Here is a 21,829-nt window from a genome sequence, read left to right as displayed (position 1 = left end):
ACCTGTCGTTATTCTCGTAATGTTGGCAATGACTGCTATTCCCTTAAACTGTTCCCTTTGGTCCATGCTCCCGCTACATTTGACTGGCATCACAGTGCTCTCCACGCACCAAAATCCGACCAACGTTCCTATTCAGACGCGTTGGAGGGGAGACTCATCTCTCCCCCGCACCAGCTTTGTAACCTACTCTCGTGCTTGTTTTCATCTTTGCTTGCTGCTCTGGCCTACCTGTCGTTATTCTCGTAATGTTAGCAATGACTGCTATTACCTTAAACTGTTCCGTTTGGTCCATGCTCCCGCTACATTTGATTAGCACCACAGTGCTCTCCACGCGCCAAAATCCGACCAACGTTCCTATTCAGACGCGTTGGAGAGAGACTCATCTCACCCCCGCACCAGCTTTGTAACCTACTCTCGTGCTTGTTTTCATCTTTGCTTGCTGCTCTGGCCTACCTGTCGTTATTCTCGTAATGTTAGCAATGACTGCTATTCCCTTAAACTGTTCCCATTGTCCCATGCTCCCGCTACATTTGACTGGCATCACAGTGCTCTCCACGCACCAAAATCCGACCAACGTTCCTATTCAGACGCGTTGGAGGGGAGACTCATCTCACCCCCGCACCAGCTTTGTAACCTACTCTCGTGCTTGTTTTCATCTTTGCTTGCTGCTCTGGCCTACCTGTCGTTATTCTCGTAATGTTAGCAATGACTGCTATTCCCGTAAACTGTTCCCTTTGGTCCATGCTCCCGCTACATTTGACTGGCATCACAGTGCTCTCCACGCACCAAAATCCGACCAACGTTCCTATTCAGACGCGTTGGAGGGGAGACTCAACTCACCCCTGCACCAGCTTTGTAACCTACTCTCGTGCTTGTTTTCATCTTTGCTTGCTGCTCTGGCCTACCTGTCGTTATTCTCGTAATGTTGGCAATGACTGCTATTCCCTTAAACTGTTCCCTTTGGTCCATGCTCCCGCTACATTTGACTGGCATCACAGTGCTCTCCACGCACCAAAATCCGACCAACGTTCCTATTCAGACGCGTTGGAGGGGAGACTCATCTCTCCCCCGCACCAGCTTTGTAACCTACTCTCGTGCTTGTTTTCATCTTTGCTTGCTGCTCTGGCCTACCTGTCGTTATTCTCGTAATGTTAGCAATGACTGCTATTACCTTAAACTGTTCCGTTTGGTCCATGCTCCCGCTACATTTGATTAGCACCACAGTGCTCTCCACGCGCCAAAATCCGACCAACGTTCCTATCCAGACGCGTTGGAGAGAGACTCATCTCACCCCCGCACCAGCTTTGTAATCTTCTCTCGTGCTTGTTTTCATCTTTGCTTACTGCTCTGGCCTACCTGTCGTTATTCTCGTAATGTTAGCAATGACTGCTATTACCTTAAACTGTTCCGTTTGGTCCATGCTCCCGCTACATTTCACTAGCACCACAGTGCTCTCCACGCGCCAAAATCCGACCAACGTTCCTATCCAGACGCGTTGGAGAGAGACTCATCTCACCCCCGCACCAGCTTTGTAACCTACTCTGGTGCTTGTTTTCATCTTTGCTTACTGCTCTGGCCTACCTGTCGTTATTCTCGTAATGTTAGCAATGACTGCTATTACCTTAAACTGTTCCGTTTGGTCCATGCTCCCGCTACATTTGACTAGTTCCACAGTGCTCTCCACGCGCCAAAATCCGACCAACGTTCCTATTCAGACGCGTTGGAGAGAGACTCATCTCACCCCCGCAACTGCTTTGTAACCTACTCGCGTGCTTGTTTTCATCTTTGCTTGCTGCTCTGGCCTACCTGTCGTTATTCTCGTAATGTTAGCAATGACTGCTATTACCTTAAACTGTTCCGTTTGGTCCATGCTCCCGCTACATTTCACTAGCACCACAGTGCTCTCCACGCGCCAAAATCCGACCAACGTTCCTATCCAGACGCGTTGGAGAGAGACTCATCTCACCCCCGCACCAGCTTTGTAACCTACTCTCGTGCTTGTTTTCATCTTTGCTTACTGCTCTGGCCTACCTGTCGTTATTCTCGTAATGTTAGCAATGACTGCTATTACCTTAAACTGTTCCGTTTGGTCCATGCTCCCGCTACATTTGACTAGTTCCACAGTGCTCTCCACGCGCCAAAATCCGACCAACGTTCCTATTCAGACGCGTTGGAGAGAGACTCATCTCACCCCCGCAACTGCTTTGTAACCTACTCTCGTGCTTGTTTTCATCTTTGCTTGCTGCTCTGGCCTACCTGTCGTTATTCTCGTAATGTTAGCAATGACTGCTATTCCCTTAAACTGTTCCCTTTGGTCCATGCTCCCGCTACATTTGACTGGCATCACAGTGCTCTCCACGCACCAAAATCCGATCAACGTTCCTATTCAGACGCGTTGGAGGGGAGAATCATCTCACCCCCGCACCAGCTTTGTAACCTACTCTCGTGCTTGTTTTCATCTTTGCTTGCTGCTCTGGCCTACCTGTCGTTATTCTCGTAATGTTAGCAATGACTGCTATTCCCTTAAACTGTTCCCTTTTTGTCCATGCTCCCGCTACATTTGACTGGCATCACAGTGCTCTCCACGCGCCAAAATCCGACCAACGTTCCTATCCAGACGCGTTGGAGAGAGACTCATCTCACCCCCGCACCAGCTTTGTAACCTACTCTCGTGCTTGTTTTCATCTTTGCTTACTGCTCTGGCCTACCTGTCGTTATTCTCGTAATGTTAGCAATGACTGCTATTACCTTAAACTGTTCCGTTTGGTCCATGCTCCCGCTACATTTGACTAGCTCCACAGTGCTCTCCACGCGCCAAAATCCGACCAACGTTCCTATTCAGACGCGTTGGAGAGAGACTCATCTCACCCCCGCAACTGCTTTGTAACCTACTCGCGTGCTTGTTTTCATCTTTGCTTGCTGCTCTGGCCTACCTGTCGTTATTCTCGTAATGTTAGCAATGACTGCTATTACCTTAAACTGTTCCGTTTGGTCCATGCTCCCGCTACATTTCACTAGCACCACAGTGCTCTCCACGCGCCAAAATCCGACCAACGTTCCTATCCAGACGCGTTGGAGAGAGACTCATCTCACCCCCGCACCAGCTTTGTAACCTACTCTCGTGCTTGTTTTCATCTTTGCTTACTGCTCTGGCCTACCTGTCGTTATTCTCGTAATGTTAGCAATGACTGCTATTACCTTAAACTGTTCCGTTTGGTCCATGCTCCCGCTACATTTGACTAGCACCACAGTGCTCTCCACGCACCAAAATCCGACCAACGTTCCTATTCAGACGCGTTGGAGGGGAGACTCATCTCACCCCCGCACCAGCTTTGTAACCTACTCTCGTGCTTGTTTTCATCTTTGCTTGCTGCTCTGGCCTACCTGTCGTTATTCTCGTAATGTTAGCAATGACTGCTATTCCCTTAAACTGTTCCCTTTGGTCCATGCTCCCGCTACATTTGACTGGCATCACAGTGCTCTCCACGCACCAAAATCCGACCAACGTTCCTATTCAGACGCGTTGGAGGGGAGACTCATCTCACCCCCGCACCAGCATTGTAACCTACTCTCGTGCTTGTTTTCATCTTTGCTTGCTGCTCTGGCCTACCTGTCGTTATTCTCGTAATGTTAGCAATGACTGCTATTCCCTTAAACTGTTCCCTTTGGTCCATGCTCCCGCTACATTTGACTGGCATCACAGTGCTCTCCACGCACCAAAATCCGACCAACGTTCCTATTCAGACGCGTTGGAGGGGAGACTCATCTCACCCCCGCACCAGCTTTGTAACCTACTCTCGTGCTTGTTTTCATCTTTGCTTGCTGCTCTGGCCTACCTGTCGTTATTCTCGTAATGTTAGCAATGACTGCTATTCCCTTAAACTGTTCCCTTTTGTCCATGCTCCCGCTACATTTGACTCGCATCACAGTGATCTCCACGCACCAAAATCCGACCAACGTTCCTATTCAGACGCGTTGGAGGGGAGACTCATCTCGACCTCGCACCAGCTTTGTAACCTACTCTCGTGCTTGTTTTCATCTTTGCTTACTGCTCTGGCCTACCTGTCGTTATTCTCGTAATGTTAGCAATGACTGCTATTACCTTAAACTGTTCCGTTTGGTCCATGCTCCCGCTACATTTCACTAGCACCACAGTGCTCTCCACGCGCCAAAATCCGACCAACGTTCCTATACAGACGCGTTGGAGAGAGACTCATCTCACCCCCGCACCAGCTTTGTAACCTACTCTCGTGCTTGTTTTCATCTTTGCTTGCTGCTCTGGCCTACCTGTCGTTATTCTCGTAATGTTAGCAATGACTGCTATTCCCTTAAACTGTTCCCATTGGCCCATGCTCCCGCTACATTTGACTGGCATCACAGTGCTCTCCACGCACCAAAATCCAACCAACGTTCCTATTCAGACGCGTTGGAGAGAGACTCATCTCACCCCCGCACCAGCTTTGTAACCTAGTCTCGTGCTTGTTTTCATCTTTGCTTGCTGCTCTGGCCTACCTGTCGTTATTCTCGTAATGTTAGCAATGACTGCTATTCCCTTAAACTGTTCCCATTGGCCCATGCTCCCGCTACATTTGACTGGCATCACAGTGCTCTCCACGCACCAAAATCCAACCAACGTTCCTATTCAGACGCGTTGGAGGGGAGACTCATCTCACCCCCGCACCAGCTTTGTAACCTACTCTCGTGCTTGTTTTCATCTTTGCTTGCTGCTCTGGCCTACCTGTCGTTATTCTCGTAATGTTAGCAATGACTGCTATTCCCTTAAACTGTTCCCTTTGGTCCATGCTCCCGCTACATTTGACTGGCATCACAGCGCTCTCCATGCACCAAAATCCGACCAACGTTCCTATTCAGACGCGTTGGAGGGGAGACTCATCTCACCCCCGCACCAGCTTTGTAACCTACTCTCGTGCTTGTTTTCATCTTTGCTTGCTGCTCTGGCCTACCTGTCGTTATTCTCGTAATGTTAGCAATGACTGCTATTACCTTAAACTGTTCCGTTTGGTCCATGCTCCCGCTACATTTGACTAGCACCACAGTGCTCTCCACGCGCCAAAATCCGACCAACGTTCCTATCCAGACGCGATGGAGAGAGACTCATCTCACCCCCGCACCAGCTTTGTAACCTACTCTCGTGCTTGTTTTCATCTTTGCTTACTGCTCTGGCCTACCTGTCGTTATTCTCGTAATGTTAGCAATGACTGCTATTACCTTAAACTGTTCCGTTTGGTCCATGCTCCCGCTACATTTGACTAGCACCACAGTGCTCTCCACGCGCCAAAATCCGACCAACGTTCCTATACAGACGCGTTGGAGAGAGACTCATCTCACCCCCGCACCAGCTTTGTAACCTACTCTCGTGCTTGTTTTCATCTTTGCTTGCTGCTCTGGCCTACCTGTCGTTATTCTCGTAATGTTAGCAATGACTGCTATTCCCTTAAACTGTTCCCTTTGGTCCATGCTCCCGCTACATGTGACTGGCATCACAGTGCTCTCCACGCACCAAAATCCGACCAACATTATTATTCAGACGCGTTGGAGTGGAGACTCATCTCGACCTCGCACCAGCTTTGTAACCTACTCTCGTGCTTGTTTCCATCTTTGCTTACTGCTCTGGCCTACCTGTCGTTATTCTCGTAATGTTAGCAATGACTGCTATTACCTTAAACTGTTCCGTTTGGTCCATGCTCCCGCTACATTTGACTAGCACCACAGTGCTCTCCACGCACCAAAATCCGACCAACGTTCCTATTCATACGCGTTGGAGGGGAGACTCATCTCACCCCTGCACCAGCTTTGTAACCTACTCTCGTGCTTGTTTTCATCTTTGCTTGCTGCTCTGGCCTACCTGTCGTTATTCTCGTAATGTTAGCAATGACTGCTATTACCTTAAACTGTTCCGTTTGGTCCATGCTCCCGCTACATTTGACTAGCACCACAGTGCTCTCCACGCGCCAAAATCCGACCAACGTTCCTATTCAGACGCGTTGGAGAGAGACTCATCTCACCCCCGCACCAGCTTTGTAACCTACTCTCGTGCTTGTTTTCATCTTTGCTTGCTGCTCTGGCCTACCTGTCGTTATTCTCGTAATGTTAGCAATGACTGCTATTCCCTTAAACTGTTCCCTTTGGTCCATGCTCCCGCTACATTTGACTGGCATCACAGTGCTCTCCATGCACCAAAATCCGACCAACGTTCCTATTCAAACGCGTTGGAGGGGAGACTCATCTCACCCCCGCACCAGCTTTGTAACCTACTCTCGTGCTTGTTTTCATCTTTGCTTGCTGCTCTGGCCTACCTGTCGTTATTCTCGTAATGTTAGCAATGACTGCTATTACCTTAAACTGTTCCGTTTGGTCCATGCTCCCGCTACATTTGACTAGCACCACAGTGCTCTCCACGCGCCAAAATCCGACCAACGTTCCTATCCAGACGCGATGGAGAGAGACTCATCTCACCCCCGCACCAGCTTTGTAACCTACTCTCGTGCTTGTTTTCATCTTTGCTTACTGCGCTGGCCTACCTGTCGTTATTCTCGTAATGTTAGCAATGACTGCTATTACCTTAAACTGTTCCGTTTGGTCCATCCTCCCGCTACATTTGACAAGCACCACAGTGCTCTCCACGCACCAAAATCCGACCAACGTTCCTATTCAGACGCGTTGGAGGGGAGACTCATCTCACCCCCGCACCAGCTTTGTAACCTACTCTCGTGCTTGTTTTCATCTTTGCTTGCTGCTCTGGCCTACCTGTCGTTATTCTCGTAATGTTAGCAATGACTGCTATTCCCTTAAACTGTTCCCTTTGGTCCATGCTCCCGCTACATTTGACTGGCATCACAGTGCTCTCCATGCACCAAAATCCGACCAACGTTCCTATTCAGACGCGTTGGAGGGGAGACTCATCTCACCCCCGCACCAGCTTTGTAACCTACTCTCGTGCTTGTTTTCATCTTTGCTTGCTGCTCTGGCCTACCTGTCGTTATTCTCGTAATGTTAGCAATGACTGCTATTCCCTTAAACTGTTCCCTTTGGTCCATGCTCCCGCTACATTTGACTGGCATCACAGTGCTCTCCACGCACCAAAATCCAACCAACGTTCCTATTCAGACGCGTTGGAGGGGAGACTCATCTCACCCCCGCACCAGCTTTGTAACCTACTCTCGTGCTTGTTTTCATCTTTGCTTGCTGCTCTGGCCTACCTGTCGTTATTCTCGTAATGTTAGCAATGACTGCTATTCCCTTAAACTGTTCCCTTTGGTCCATGCTCCCGCTACATTTGACTGGCATCACAGTGCTCTCCACGCACCAAAATCCGACCAACGTTCCTATTCAGACGCGTTGGAGGGGAGACTCATCTCACCTCCGCACCAGCTTTGTAACCTACTCTCGTGCTTGTTTTCATCTTTGCTTACTGCTCTGGCCTACCTGTCGTTATTCTCGTAATGTTAGCAATGACTGCTATTACCTTAAACTGTTCCGTTTGGTCCATGCTCCCGCTACATTTGACTAGCACCACAGTGCTCTCCACGCGCCAAAATCCGACCAACGTTCCTATTCAGACATGTTGGAGAGAGACTCATCTCACCCCCGCACCAGCTTTGTAACCTACTCTTATTCTCGTAATGTTAGCAATGACTGCTATTCCCTTAAACTGTTGCCTTTGGTCCATGCTCCCGCTACATTTGACTGGCATCACAGTGCTCTCCACGCACCAAAATCCGACCAACGTTCCTATTCAGACGCGTTGGAGAAGAGACTAATCTCACCCCCGCACCAGCTTTGTAACCAACTCTCGTGCTTGTTTTCATCTTTGCTTGCTGCTCTGGCCTACCTGTCGCTATTCTCGTAATGTTGGCAATGACTGCTATTCCCTTAAACTGTTCCCTTTGGTCCATGCTCCCGCTACATTTGACTGGCATCACAGTGCTCTCCACGCACCAAAATCCGACCAACGTTCCTATTCAGACGCGTTGGAGGGGAGACTCATCTCACCACCGCACCAGCTTTGTAACCTACTCTCGTGCTTGTTTTCATCTTTGCTTGCTGCTCTGGCCTACCTGTCGTTATTCTCGTAATGTTAGCAATGACTGCTATTACCTTAAACTGTTCCGTTTGGTCCATGCTCCCGCTACATTTGACTAGCACCACAGTGCTCTCCACGCGCCAAGATCCGACCAACGTTCCTATTCAGACGCGTTGGAGAGAGACTCATCTCACCTCCGCACCAGCTTTGTAACCTACTCTCGTGCTTGTTTTCATCTTTGCTTACTGCTCTGGCCTACCTGTCGTTATTCTCGTAATGTTAGCAATGACTGCTATTACCTTAAACTGTTCCCTTTGGTCCATGCTCCCGCTACATTTGACTGGCATCACAGTGCTCTCCACACACCTAAATCCGACCAAAGTTCCTATTCAGACGCGTTGGAGCTGAGACTCATCTCACACCCGCACCAGCTTTGTAACCTACTTTCGTGCTTGTTTTCATCTTTGCTTGCTGCTCTGGCCTACCTGTCGTTATTCTCGTAATGTAAGCAATGACTGCTATTACCTTAAACTGTTCCGTTTGGTCCATGCTCCCGCTACATTTGACTAGCACCACAGTGCTCTCCACGCGCCAAAATCCGACCAACGTTCCTATTCAGACGCGTTGGAGAGAGACTCATCTCACCCCCGCACCAGCTTTGTAACCTACTCTCGTGCTTGTTTTCATCTTTGCTTACTGCTCTGGCCTACCTGTCGTTATTCTCGTAATGTTAGCAATGACTGCTATTCCCTTAAACTGTTCCCTTTGGTCCATGCTCCCGCTACATTTGACTGGCATCACAGTGCTCTCCACGCACCAAAATCCGACCAACGTTCCTATTCAGACGCGTTGGAGGGGAGACTCATCTCACCCCCGCACCAGCTTTGTAACCTACTCTCGTGCTTGTTTTCATCTTTGCTTACTGCTCTGGCCTACCTGTTGTTATTCTCGTAATGTTAGCAATGACTGCTATTCCCTTAAACTGTTCCCTTTGGTCCATGCTCCCGCTACATTTGACTAGCACCACAGTGCACTCCACGCGCCAAAATCCGACCAACGTTCCTATTCAGACGCGTTGGAGGGGAGACTCATCTCACCCCCGCACCAGCTTTGTAACCTACTCTCGTGCTTGTTTTCATCTTTGCTTGCTGCTCTGGCCTACCTGTCGTTATTCTCGTAATGTTAGCAATGACTGCTATTCCCTTAAACTGTTCCCTTTGGTCCATGCTCCCGCTACTTTTGACTGGCATCACAGTGCTCTCCACGCACCAAAATCCGACCAACGTTCCTATTCAGACGCGTTGGAGGGGAGACTCATCTCACCCCCGCACCAGCTTTGTAACCTACTCTCGTGCTTGTTTTCATCTTTGCTTGCTGCTCTGGCCTACCTGTCGTTATTCTCGTAATGTTAGCAATGACTGCTACTCCCTTAAACTGTTCCCTTTGGTCCATGCTCCCGCTACATTTGACTAGCACCACAGTGCTCTCCACGCGCCAAAATCCGACCAACGTTCCTATTCAGACGCGTTGGAGAGAGACTCATCTCACCCCCGCACCAGCTTTGTAACCTACTCTCGTGCTTGTTTTCATCTTTGCTTACTGCTCTGGCCTACCTGTCGTTATTCTCGTAATGTTAGCAATGACTGCTATTCCCTTAAACTGTTCCCTTTGGTCCATGCTCCCGCTACATTTGACTGGCATCACAGTGCTCTCCACGCACCAAAATCCGACCAACGTTCCTATTCAGACGCGTTGGAGGGGAGACTCATCTCACCCCCGCACCAGCTTTGTAACCTACTCTCGTGCTTGTTTTCATCTTTGCTTGCTGCTCTGGGCTACCTGTCGTTATTCTCGTAATGTTAGCAATGACTGCTATTCCCTTAAACTGTTCCCTTTGGTCCATGCTCCCGCTACATTTGACTGGCATCACAGTGCTCTCCACACACCAAAATCCGACCAACGTTCCTATTCAGACGCGTTGGAGGGGAGACTCATCTCACCCCCGCACCAGCTTTGTAACCTACTCTCGTGCTTGTTTTCATCTTTGCTTGCTGCTCTGGCCTACCTGTCGTTATTCTCGTAATGTTAGCAATGACTGCTATTACCTTAAACTGTTCCGTTTGGTCCATGCTCCCGCTACATTTGACTAGCACCACAGTGCTCTCCACGCGCCAAAATACGACCAACGTTCCTATTCAGACGCGTTGGAGAGAGACTCATCTCACCCCCGCACCAGCTTTGTAACCTACTCTCGTGCTTGTTTTCATCTTTGCTTACTGCTCTGGCCTACCTGTCGTTATTCTCGTAATGTTAGCAATGACTGCTATTCCCTTAAACTGTTCCCTTTGGTCCATGCTCCCGCTACATTTGACTGGCATCACAGTGCTCTCCATGCAGCAAAATCCGACCAACGATCCTATTCAGACGCGTTGGAGGGGAGACTCATCTCACCCCCGCACCAGCTTTGTAACCTACTCTTGTGCTTGTTTTCATCTTTGCTTGCTGCTCTGGCCTACCTGTCGTTATTCTCGTAATGTTAGCAATGACTGCTATTACCTTAAACTGTTCCGTTTGGTCCATGCTCCCGCTACAATTGACTAACACCACAGTGCTCTCCACGCGCCAAAATCCGATCAACGTTCCTATTCAGACGCGTTGGAGAGTAACTCATCTAACCCCCGCACCAGCTTTGTAACCTACTCTCGTGCTTGTTTTCATCTTTGCTTACTGCTCTGGCCTACCTGTCGTTATTCTCGTAATGTTAGCAATGACTGCTATTACCTTAAACTGTTCCCTTTGGTCCATGCTCCCGCTACATTTGACTAGCACCACAGTGCTCTCCACGCACCAAAATCCGACCAACGTTCCTATTCAGACGCGTTGGAGAGAGACTCATCTCACCCCCGCACCAGCTTTGTAACTTACTCTCGTGCTTGTTTTCATCTTTGCTTACTGCTCTGGCGTACCTGTCGTTATTCTCGTAATGTTAGCAATGACTGCTATTCCCTTAAACTGTTCCCTTTGGTCCATGCTCCCGCTACATTTAACTGGCATCACAGTGCTCTCCACGCACCAAAATCCGACCAACGTTCCTATTCAGACGCATTGGAGGGGAGACACATCTCACCCCCGCACCAGCTTTGTAACCTACTCTCGTGCTTGTTTTCATCTTTGCTTGCTGCTCTGGCCTACCTGTCGTTATTCTCGTAATGTTAGCAATGACTGCTATTACCTTAGAGTGTTCCGTTTGGTCCATGCTCCCGCTACATTTGACTAGCACCACAGTGCTCTCCACGCGCCAAAATCCGACCAACGATCCTATTCAGACGCGTTGGAGAGAGACTCATCTCACCCCCGCACCAGCTTTGTAACCTACTCTCGTGCTTGATTTCATCTTTGCTTACTGCTCTGGCCTACCTGTCGTTATTCTCGTAATGTTAGCAATGACTGCTATTCCCTTAAACTGTTCCCTTTGGTCCATGCTCCCGCTACATTTGACTGGCATCACAGTGCTCTCCACGCACCAAAATCCGACCAACATTATTATTCAGACGCGTTGGAGGGGAGACTCATCTCACCCCCGCACCAGCTTTGTAACCTACTCTCGTGCTTGTTTTCATCTTTGCTTGCTGCTCTGGCCTACCTGTCGTTATTCTCGTAATGTTAGCAATGACTGCTATTCCCTTAAACTGTTCCCTTTGGTCCATGCTCCCGCTACATTTGACTGGCATCACAGTGCTCTCCACGCACCAAAATCCGACCAACGTTCCTATTCAGACGCGTTGGAGGGGAGACTCATCTCACCCCCGCACCAGCTTTGTAACCTACTCTCGTGCTTGTTTTCATCTTTGCTTGCTGCTCTGGCCTACCTATAGTTATTCTCGTAATGTTAGCAATGACTGCTATTCCCTTAAACTGTTCCCTTTGGTCCATGCTCCCGCTACATTTGACTGGCATCACAGTGCTCTCCACGCACCAAAATCCGACCAACGTTCCTTTTCAGACGCGTTGGAGGGGAGACTCATCTCACCCCCGCACCAGCTTTGTAACCTACTCTCGTGCTTGTTTTCATCTTTGCTTGCTGCTCTGGCCTACCTGTCGTTATTCTCGTAATGTTAGCAATGACTGCTATTACCTTAAACTGTTCCGTTTGGTCCATGCTCCCGCTACATTTGACTAGCACCACAGTGCTCTCCACGCGCCAAAATCCGACCAACGTTCCTATTCAGACGCGTTGGAGAGAGACTCATCTCACCCCCGCACCAGCTTTGTAACCTACTCTCGTGCTTGTTTTCATCTTTGCTTACTGCTCTGGCCTACCTGTCGTTATTCTCGTAATGTTAGCAATGACTGCTATTCCCTTAAACTGTTCCCTTTGGTCCATGCTCCCGCTACATTTGACTGGCATCACAGTGCTCTCCACGCACCAAAATCCGACCAAAGTTCCTATTCAGACGCATTGGAGGGGAGACTCATCTCACCCCCGCACCAGCTTTGTAACCTACTCTCGTGCTTGTTTTCATCTTTGCTTGCTGCTCTGGCCTACCTGTCGTTATTCTCGTAATGTTAGCAATGACTGCTATTCCCTGAAACTGTTCGCTTTGGTCCATGCTCCCGCTACATTTGACTGGCATCACAGTGCTCTCCACGCACCAAAATCCGACCAACGTTCCTATTCAGACGCGTTGGAGGGGAGACTCATCTCACCCCCGCACCAGCTTTGTAACCTACTCTCGTGCTTGTTTTCATCTTTGCTTGCTGCTCTGGCCTACTTGTCGTTATTCTCGTAATGTTAGCAATGACTGCTATTACCTTAAACTGTTCCGTTTGGTCCATGCTCCCGCTACATTTGACTAGCACCACAGTGCTCTCCACGCACCAAAATCCGACCAACGTTCCTATTCAGACGCGTTGGAGAGAGACTCATCTCACCCCCGCACCAGCTTTGTAACCTACTCTCGTGCTTGTTTTCATCTTTGCTTGCTGCTCTGGCCTACCTGTCGTTATTCTCGTAATGTTAGCAATGACTGCTATTACTTTAAACTGTTCCCTTTGGTCCATGCTCCCGCTATATTTGACTGGCATCACAGTGCTCTCCACGCACCAAAATCCGACCAACGTTTCTATTCAGACGCGTTGGAGGGGAGACTCATCTCACCCCCGCACCAGCTTTGTAACCTACTCTCGTGCTTGTTTTCATCTTTGCTTGCTGCTCTGGCCTACCAGTCGTTATTCTCGTAATGTTAGCAATGACTGCTATTCCCTTAAACTGTTCCCTTTGGTCCATGCTCCCGCTACATTTGACTGGCATCACAGTGCTCTCCACGCACCAAAATCCGACCAACGTTCCTTTTCAGACGCGTTGGAGGGGAGACTCATCTCACCCCCGCACCAGCTTTGTAACCTACTCTCGTGCTTGTTTTCATCTTTGCTTGCTGCTCTGGCCTACCTATAGTTATTCTCGTAATGTTAGCAATGACTGCTATTACCTTAAACTGTTCCCTTTGGTCCATGCTCCCGCTACATTTGACTGGCATCACAGTGCTCTCCACGCACCAAAATCCGACCAACGTTCCTATTCAGACGCGTTGGAGGGGAGACTCATCTCACCCCCGCACCAGCTTTGTAACCTACTCTCGTGCTTGTTTTCATCTTTGCTTGCTGCTCTGGCCTACCTGTCGTTATTCTCGTAATGTTAGCAATGACTGCTATTACCTTAAACTGTTCCGTTTGGTCCATGCTCCCGCTACATTTGACTGGCATCACAGTGCTCTCCACGCGCCAAAATCCGACCAACGTTCCTATTCAGACGCGTTGGAGAGAGACTAATCTCACCCCCGCACCAGCTTTGTAACCTACTCTCGTGCTTGTTTTCATCTTTGCTTACTGCTCTGGCCTACCTGTCGTTATTCTCGTAATGTTAGCAATGACTGCTATTACCTTAAACTGTTCCCTTTGGTCCATGCTCCCGCTACATTTGACTAGCACCACAGTGCTCTCCACGCGCCAAAATCCGACCAACGTTCCTATTCAGACGCGTTGGAGAGAGACTCATCTCACCCCCGCACCAGCTTTGTAACCTACTCTCGTGCTTGTTTTCATCTTTGCTTACTGCTCTGTCCTACCTGTCGTTATTCTCGTAATGTTAGCAATGACTGCTATTACCTTAAACTGTTCCCTTTGGTCCATGCTCCCGCTACATTTGACTGGCAACACAGTGCTCTCCACGCGCCAAAGTCCGACCAACGTTCCTATTCAGACGCGTTGGAGAGAGACTCATCTCACCCCCGCACCAGCTTTGTAACCTACTCTCGTGCTTGTTTTCATCTTTGCTTACTGCTCTGGCCTACCTGTCGTTATTCTCGTAATGTTAGCAATGACTGCTATTCCCTTAAACTGTTCCCTTTGGTCCATGCTCCCGCTACATTTGACTGGCATCACAGTGCTCTCCACGCACCAAAATCCGACCAACGTTCCTATTCAGACGCGTTGGAGGGGAGACTCATCTCACCCCCGCACCAGCTTTGTAACCTACTCTCGTGCTTGTTTTCATCTTTGCTTGCTGCTCTGGCCTACCTGTCGTTATTCTCGTAATGTTAGCAATGACTGCTATTACCTTAAACTGTTCCGTTTGGTCCATGCTCCCGCTACATTTGACTGGCATCACAGTGCTCTCCACGCGCCAAAATCCGACCAACGTTCCTATTCAGACGCGTTGGAGAGAGACTAATCTCACCCCCGCACCAGCTTTGTAACCTACTCTCGTGCTTGTTTTCATCTTTGCTTACTGCTCTGGCCTACCTGTCGTTATTCTCGTAATGTTAGCAATGACTGCTATTACCTTAAACTGTTCCCTTTGGTCCATGCTCCCGCTACATTTGACTAGCACCACAGTGCTCTCCACGCGCCAAAATCCGACCAACGTTCCTATTCAGACGCGTTGGAGAGAGACTCATCTCACCCCCGCACCAGCTTTGTAACCTACTCTCGTGCTTGTTTTCATCTTTGCTTACTGCTCTGGCCTACCTGTCGTTATTCTCGTAATGTTAGCAATGACTGCTATTACCTTAAACTGTTCCCTTTGGTCCATGCTCCCGCTACATTTGACTAGCACCACAGTGCTCTCCACGCGCCAAAATCCGACCAACGTTCCTATTCAGACGCGTTGGAGAGAGACTAATCTCACCCCCGCACCAGCTTTGTAACCTACTCTCGTGCTTGTTTTCATCTTTGCTTACTGCTCTGGCCTACCTGTCGTTATTCTCGTAATGTTAGCAATGACTGCTATTACCTTAAACTGTTCCCTTTGGTCCATGCTCCCGCTACATTTGACTAGCACCACAGTGCTCTCCACGCGCCAAAATCCGACCAACGTTCCTATTCAGACGCGTTGGAGAGAGACTCATCTCACCTCCGCACCAGCTTTGTAACCTACTCTCGTGCTTGTTTTCATCTTCGCTTGCTGCTCTGGCCTACCTATAGTTATTCTCGTAATGTTAGCAATGACTGCTATTACCTTAAACTGTTCCGTTTAGTCCATGCTCCCGCTACATTTGACTAGCATCACAGTGCTCTCCACGCGCCAAAATCCGACCAACGTTCCTATTCAGACGCGTTGGAGAGAGACTCATCTCACCCCCGCACCAGCTTTGTAACCTACTCTCGTGCTTGTTTTCATCTTTGCTTGCTGCTCTGGCCTACCTGTCGTTATTCTCGTAATGTTAGCAATGACTGCTATTCCCTTAAACTGTTCCCTTTGGTCCATGCTCCCGCTACATTTGACTGGCATCACAGTGCTCTCCACGCACCAAAATCCGACCAAAGTTCCTATTCAGACGCATTGGAGGGGAGACACATCTCACCCCCGCACCAGCTTTGTAACCTACTCTCGTGCTTGTTTTCATCTTTGCTTGCTGCTCTGGCCTACCTGTCGTTATTCTCGTAATGTTAGCAATGACGGCTATTACCTTAAAGTGTTCCGTTTGGTCCATGCTCCCGCTACATTTGACTAGCACCACAGTGCTCTCCACGCGCCAAAATCCGACCAACGTTCCTATACAGACGCGTTGGAGAGAGACTCATCTCACCCCCGCACCAGCTTTGTAACCTACTCTCGTGCTTGTTTTCATCTTTGCTTGCTGCTCTGGCCTACCTGTCGTTATTCTCGTAATGTTAGCAATGACTGCTATTCCCTTAAACTGTTTCCTTTGGTCAATGCTCCCGCTACATTTGACTGGCATCACAGTGCTCTCCACGCACCAAAATCCGACCAACGTTCCTATTCAGACGCGTTGGAAGGGAGACTCATCTCACCCCCGCACCAGCTTTGTAACCTACTCTCGTGCTTGTTTTCATCTTTGCTTGCTGCTCTGGCCTACCTGTCGTTATTCTCGTAATGTTAGCAATGACTGCTATTCCCTTAAACTGTTCCCTTTGGTCCATGCTCCCGCTACATTTGACTGGCATCACAGTGCTCTCCACGCACCAAAATCCGACCAACGTTCCTATTCAGACGCGTTGGAGGGGAGACTCATCTCACCCCTGCACCAGCTTTGTAACCTACTCTCGTGCTTGTTTTCATCTTTGCTTGCTGCTCTGGCCTACCTGTCGTTATTCTCGTAATGTTAGCAATGACTGCTATTACCTTAAACTGTTCCGTTTGGTCCATGCTCCCGCTACATTTGACTAGCACCACAGTGCTCTCCACGCGCCAAAATCAGACCAACGTTCCTATTCAGACGCGTTGGAGAGAGACTCATCTCACCCCCGCACCAGCTTTGTAACCTACTCTCGTGCTTGTTATCATCTTTGCTTACTGCTCTGGCCTAACTGTCGTTATTCTCGTAATGTTAGCAATGACTGCTATTCCCTTAAACTGTTCCCTTTGGTCCATGCTACCGCTACATTTGACTGGCATCACAGTGCTCTCCACGCACCAAAATCCGACCAACGTTCCTATTCAGACGCGTTGGAGGGGAGACTCATCTCACCCCCGCACCAGCTTTGTAACCTACTCTCGTGCTTGTTTTCATCTTTGCTTGCTGCTCTGGCCTACCTGTCGTTATTCTCGTAATGTTAGCAATGACTGCTATTCCCTTAAACTGTTCCCTTTGGTCCATGCTCCCGCTACATTTGACTGGCATCACAGTGCTCTCCACGCACCAAAATCCAAACAACGTTCCTATTCAGACGCGTTGGAGGGGAGACTCATCTCACCCCCGCACCAGCTTTGTAACCTACTCTCGTGCTTGTTTTCATCTTTGCTTGCTGCTCTGGCCTACCTGTCGTTATTCTCGTAATGTTAGCAATGACTGCTATTCCCTTAAACTGTTCCCTTTGGTCCATGCTCCCGCTACATTTGACTGGCATCACAGTGCTCTCCACGCACCAAAATCCGACCAACGTTCCTATTCAGACGCGTTGGAGGGGAGACTCATCTCACCCCCGCACCAGCTTTGTAACCTACTCTCGTGCTTGTTTTCATCTTTGCTTGCTGCTCTGGCCTACCTGTCGTTATTCTCGTAATGTTAGCAATGACTGCTATTCCCTTAAACTGTTCCCTTTGGTCCATGCTCCCGCTACATTTGACTGGCATCACAGTGCTCTCCACGCACCAAAATCCGACCAACGTTCCTATTCAGACGCGTTGGAGGGGAGACTCATCTCACTTCCGCACCAGGTTTGTAACCTACTCTCGTGCTTGTTTTCATCTTTGCTTGCTTTTCTGGCCTACCTTTCGTTATTCTCGTAATGTTAGCAATGACTGCTATTCCCTTAAACTGTTCCCTTTGGTCCATGCTCCCGCTACATTTGACTGGCATCACAGTGCTCCCCACGCACCAAAATCCGACCAACGTTCCTATTCAGACGCGTTGGAGGGGAGACTCATCTCACCCCCGCACCAGCTTTGTAACCTACTCTCGTGCTAGTTTTCATCTTTGCTTGCTGCTCTGGCCTACCTGTCGTTATTCTCGTAATGTTAGCAATGACTGCTATTCCCTTAAACTGTTCCCTTTGGTCCATGCTCCCGCTACATTTGACTGGCATCACAGTGCTCTCCACGCACCAAAATCCGACCAACGTTCCTATTCAGACGCGTTGGAGGGGAGACTCATCTCACCCCCGCACCAGCTTTGTAACCTACTCTCGTGCTTGTTTTCATCTTTGCTTGCTGCTCTGGCCTACCTGTCGTTATTCTCGTAATGTTAGCAATGACTGCTATTCCCTTAAACTGTTCCCTTTGGTCCATGCTCCCGCTACATTTGACTGGCAACACAGTGCTCTCCACGCACCAAAATCCGACCAACGTTCCTATTCAGACGCGTTGGAGGGTAGACTCATCTCACCCCCGCACCAGCTTTGTAACCTACTCTCGTGCTTGTTTTCATCTTTGCTTGCTGCTCTGGCCTACCTGTCGTTATTCTCGTAATGTTAGCAATGACGGCTATTCCCTTAAACTGTTCCCTTTGGTCCATGCTCCCGCTACATTTGACTGGCATCACAGTGCTCTCCACGCACCAAAATCCGACCAACGTTCCTATTCAGACACGTTGGAGGGGAGACTCATCTCACCCCCGCACCAGCTTTGTAACCTACTCTCGTGCTTGTTTTCATCTTTGCTTGCTGCTCTGGCCTACCTGTCGTTATTCTCGTAATGTTAGCAATGACTGCTATTCCCTTAAACTGTTCCCTTTGGTCCATGCTCTCGCTACATTTGACTGGCATCACAGTGCTCTCCACGCACCAAAATCCGACCAACGTTCCTATTCAGACGCGTTGGAGGGGAGACTCATCTCACCCCCGCACCAGCTTTGTAACCTACTCTCGTGCTTGTTTTCATCTTTGCTTGCTGCTCTGGCCTACCTGTCGTTATTCTCGTAATGTTAGCAATGACTGCTATTCCCTTAAACTGTTCCCTTTGGTCCATGCTCCCGCTACATTTGACTGGCATCACAGTGCTCTCCACGCACCAAAATCCGACCAACGTTCCTATTCAGACGCGTTGGAGGGGAGACTCATCTCACCCCCGCACCAGCTTTGTAACCTACTCTCGTGCTTGTTTTCATCTTTGCTTGCTGCTCTGGCCTACCTGTCGTTATTCTCGTAATGTTAGCAATGACTGCTATTCCCTTAAACTGTTCCCTTTAGTCCATGCTCCCGCTACATTTGACTGGCATCACAGTGCTCTCCACGCACTAAAATCCGACCAACATTCCTATTCAGACGCGTTGGAGAGAGACTCATCTCACCCCCGCACCAGCTTTGAAACCTACTCTCGTGCTTGTTTTCATCTTTGCTTGCTGCTCTGGCCTACCTGTCGTTATTCTCGTAATGTTAGCAATGACTGCTATTCCCTTAAACTGTTCCCTTTGGTCCATGCTCCCGCTACATTTGACTGGCATCACAGTGCTCTCCACGCACCTAAATCCGACCAACGTTCCTATTCAGACGCGTTGGAGGGGAGACTCATCTCACCCCCGCACCAGCTTTGTAACCTACTCTCGTGCTTGTTTTCATCTTTGCTTGCTGCTCTGGCCGACCTGTCGTTATTCTCGTAATGTTAGCATTGACTGTTATTCCCTTAAACTGTTCCCTTTGGTCCATGCTCCCGCTACATTTGACTGGCATCACAAGGCTCTCCACGCACCAAAATCCGACCAACGTTCCTATTCAGACTTGTTGGAGGGGAGACTCATCTCACCCCCGCACCAGCTTTGTAACCTACTCTCGTGCTTGTTTTCATCTTTGCTTGCTGCTCTGGCCTACCTGTCGTTATTCTCGTAATGTTAGCAATGACTGCTATTCCCTTAAACTGTTCCCTTTGGTCCATGCTCCCGCTACATTTGACTGGCATCACAGTGCTCTCCACGCACCAAAATCCGACCAACGTTCCTATTCAGACGCGTTGGAGGGGAGACACATCTCACCCCCGCACCAGCTTTGTAACCTACTCTCGTGCTTGTTTTCATCTTTGCTTGCTGCTCTGGCCTACCTGTCGTTATTCTCGTAATGTTAGCAATGACTGCTATTCCCTTAAACTGTTCCCTTTGGTCCATGCTCCCGCTACATTTGACTGGCATCACAGTGCTCTCCACGCACCAAAATCCGACCAACGTTCCTATTCAGACGCGTTGGAGGGGAGACTCATCTCACCCCCGCACCAGCTTTGTAACCTACTCTCGTGCTTGTTTTCATCTTTGCTTGCTGCTCTGTCCTACCTGTCGTTATTCTCGTAATGTTGGCAATGACTGCTATTCCCTTAAACTGTTCCCTTTGGTCCATGCTCCCGCTACATTTGACTGGCATCACAGTGCTCTCCACGCACCAAAATCCGACCAACGTTCCTATTCAGACGCGTTGGAGGGGAGACTCATCTCACCCCCGCACCAGCTTTGTAACCTACTCTCGTGCTTGTTTTCATCTTTGCTTGCTGCTCTGGCCTACCTGTCGTTATTCTCGTAATGTTAGCAATGACGGCTATTCCCTTAAACTGTTCCCTTTGGTCCATGCTCCCGCTAGATTTGACTGGCATCACAGTGCTCTCCACGCACCAAAATCCGACCAACGTTCCTATTCAGACGCGTTGGAGGGGAGACGCATCTCACCCCCGCACCAGCTTTGTAACCTACTCTCGTGCTTGTTTTCATCTTTGTTTGCTGCTCTGGCCTACCTGTCGTTATTCTCGTAATGTTAGCAATGACTGCTATTCCCTTAAACTGTTCCCTTTGGTCCATGCTCCCGCTACATTTGACTGGCATCACAGTGCTCTCCACGCACCAAAATCCGACCAACGTTCCTATTCAGACGCGTTGGAGGGGAGACTCATCTCACCCCCGCACCAGCTTTGTAACCTACTCTCGTGCTTGTTTTCATCTTTGCTTGCTGCTCTGGCCTACCTGTCGTTATTCTCGTAATGTTAGCAATGACTGCTATTACCTTAAACTGTTCCCTTTGGTCCATGCTCCCGCTACATTTGACTGGCAACACAGTGCTCTCCACGCACCAAAATCCGACCAACGTTCCTATTCAGACGCGTTGGAGGGGAGACTCATCTCACCCCCGCACCAGCTTTGTAACCTACTCTCGTGCTTGTTTTCATCTTTGCTTGCTGCTGTGGCCTACCTGTCGTTATTCTCGTAATGTTAGCAATGACTGCTATTCCCTTAAACTGTTCCCTTTGGTCCATGCTCCCACTACATTTGTCTGGCATCACAGTGCTCTCCACGCACCAAAATCCGACCAACGTTCCTATTCAGACGCGTTGGAGGGGAGACTCATCTCACCCCCGCACCAGCTTTGTAACCTACTCTCGTGCTTGTTTTCATCCTTGCTTGCTGCTCTGGCCTACCTGTCGTTATTCTCGTAATGTTAGCAATGACTGCTATTCCCTTAAACTGTTCCCTTTGGTCCATGCTCCCACTACATTTGTCTGGCATCACAGTGCTCTCCACGCATCAAAATCCGACCAACGTTCCTATTCAGACGCGTTGGAGGGGAGACTCATCTCACCCCCGCACCAGCTTTGTAACCTACTCTCGTGCTTGTTTTCATCTTTGCTTGCTGCTCTGGGCTACCTGTCGTTATTCTCGTAATGTTAGCAATGACTGCTATTCCCTTAAACTGTTCCCTTTGGTCCATGCTCCCGCTACATTTGACTGGCATCACAGTGCTCTCCACGCACTAAAATCCGACCAACATTCCTATTCAGACGCGTTGGAGAGAGACTCATCTCACCCCCGCACCAGCTTTGTAACCTACTCTCGTGCTTGTTTTCATCTTTGACTG

The sequence above is a fragment of the Schistocerca cancellata genome, chromosome 7, assembly GCF_023864275.1.
Source record: "Schistocerca cancellata isolate TAMUIC-IGC-003103 chromosome 7, iqSchCanc2.1, whole genome shotgun sequence".
Lineage (NCBI taxonomy): Eukaryota > Metazoa > Arthropoda > Insecta > Orthoptera > Acrididae > Schistocerca > Schistocerca cancellata.
Note: the sequence above shows the minus strand (reverse complement) of the source record.